Below are 2,500 nucleotides of genomic sequence, written 5' to 3'. Positions count from 1 at the left end.
GTGCTGAGATGGCTGACGTTTTGCTCCGCTCTCGACGGTCACCGCGCAACGCAAGAACAGGCCAAAAACTGGCCAAAACGGCCCAAAAACGGGCCAAAACTGGCCATTTTTGGCTGCGCGAGCGAGCGGCGAGCGGCGGACAGCGAGCGAAGCGAGAGGCAGCACCGTCCCTGCTATACGAAAGCCCCATCCAGCCCTGTGCCACCCGGGGGGTTCCAGGGTGCTGAGATGGCTGACATTTTGCTCCGCTCACGACGGTCGCCGCGGCACACAAGAACAGCCCAAAAACAGGCCAAAACAGCCCAAAAACGGGCCAAAACTGGCCATTTTTGGCTGCGCGAGCGAGCAGCGAGCGGCGGACAGCGAGCGAAGCGAGAGGCAGCACCGTCCCTGCTATACGAAAGCCCCATCCAGCCCTGTGCCACCCGGGGGGTTCCAGGGTGCTGAGATGGCTGACGTTTTGCTCCGCTCACGACGGTCGCCGCGGCACGCAAGAACAGGCCAAAAACTGGCCAAAACAGCCCAAAAACGGGCCAAAACTGGCCATTTTTTGCTGCGCGAGCGAGCGGAGAGCGGCGAACAGCGAGCGAAGCGCGAGGCAGCACCGTCCCTGCTATACGAAAGCCCCATCCAGCCCTGTGCCACCCGGGGGGTTCCAGGGTGCTGAGATGGCTGACATTTTGCTCCGCTCACGACGGTCACCGCGCCACACAAGAACAGCCCAAAAACAGGCCAAAACAGCCCAAAAACGGGCCAAAACTGGCCATTTTTGGCTGCGCGAGCGAGCGGCGAGCGGCGAACAGCGAGCGAAGCGAGAGGCAGCACCGTCCCTGCTATACGAAAGCCCCATCCAGCCCTGTGCCACCCGGGGGGTTCCAGGGTGCTGAGATGGCTGACGTTTTGCTCCGCTCACGACGGTCACCGCACCACGCAAGAACAGGCCAAAAACTGGCCAAAACAGCCCAAAAACGGGCCAAAACTGGCCATTTTTGGCTGCGCGAGCGAGCGGCGAGCGGCGAACAGCGAGCGAAGCGAGAGGCAGCACCGTCCCTGCTATACGAAAGCCCCATCCAGCCCTGTGCCACCCGGGGGGTTCCAGGGTGCTGAGATGGCTGACGTTTTGCTCCGCTCTCGACGGTCACCGCGCAATGCAAGAACAGGCCAAAAACTGGCCAAAACGGCCCAAAAACGGGCCAAAACTGGCCATTTTTGGCTGCGCGAGCGGCGAGCGGCGGACAGCGAGCGAAGCGAGAGGCAGCACCGTCCCTGCTATACGAAAGCCCCATCCAGCCCTGTGCCACCCGGGGGGTTCCAGGGTGCTGAGATGGCTGACGTTTTGCTCCGCTCTCGACGGTCACCGCGCAATGCAAGAACAGGCCAAAAACTGGCCAAAACGGCCCAAAAACGGGCCAAAACTGGCCATTTTTGGCTGCGCGAGCGAGCGGCGAGCGGCGGACAGCGAGCGAAGCGAGAGGCAGCACCGTCCCTGCTATACGAAAGCCCCATCCAGCCCTGTGCCACCCGGGGGGTTCCAGGGTGCTGAGATGGCTGACGTTTTGCTCCGCTCTCGACGGTCACCGCGCAATGCAAGAACAGGCCAAAAACTGGCCAAAACGGCCCAAAAACGGGCCAAAACTGGCCATTTTTGGCTGCACGAGCGAGCGGCGAGCGGCGGACAGCGAGCGAAGCGAGAGGCAGCACCGTCCCTGCTATACGAAAGCCCCATCCAGCCCTGTGCCACCCGGGGGGTTCCAGGGTGCTGAGATGGCTGACGTTTTGCTCCGCTCTCGACGGTCACCGCGCAATGCAAGAACAGGCCAAAAACTGGCCAAAACGGCCCAAAAACGGGCCAAAACTGGCCATTTTTGGCTGCACGAGCGAGCGGCGAGCGGCGGACAGCGAGCGAAGCGAGAGGCAGCACCGTCCCTGCTATACGAAAGCCCCATCCAGCCCTGTGCCACCCGGGGGGTTCCAGGGTGCTGAGATGGCTGACGTTTTGCTCCGCTCTCGACGGTCACCGCGCAATGCAAGAACAGGCCAAAAACTGGCCAAAACGGCCCAAAAACGGGCCAAAACTGGCCATTTTTGGCTGCACGAGCGAGCGGCGAGCGGCGGACAGCGAGCGAAGCGAGAGGCAGCACCGTCCCTGCTATACGAAAGCCCCATCCAGCCCTGTGCCACCCGGGGGGTTCCAGGGTGCTGAGATGGCTGACGTTTTGCTCCGCTCTCGACGGTCACCGCGCAATGCAAGAACAGGCCAAAAACTGGCCAAAACGGCCCAAAAACGGGCCAAAACTGGCCATTTTTGGCTGCACGAGCGAGCGGCGAGCGGCGGACAGCGAGCGAAGCGAGAGGCAGCACCGTCCCTGCTATACGAAAGCCCCATCCAGCCCTGTGCCACCCGGGGGGTTCCAGGGTGCTGAGATGGCTGACGTTTTGCTCCGCTCTCGACGGTCACCGCGCAATGCAAGAACAGGCCAAAAACTGGCCAAAACGGCCC

This window comes from Musa acuminata, unplaced genomic scaffold, assembly GCF_036884655.1.
Source record: "Musa acuminata AAA Group cultivar baxijiao unplaced genomic scaffold, Cavendish_Baxijiao_AAA HiC_scaffold_236, whole genome shotgun sequence".
Taxonomy (NCBI): Eukaryota; Viridiplantae; Streptophyta; class Magnoliopsida; order Zingiberales; family Musaceae; genus Musa; species Musa acuminata.
Note: the sequence above shows the minus strand (reverse complement) of the source record.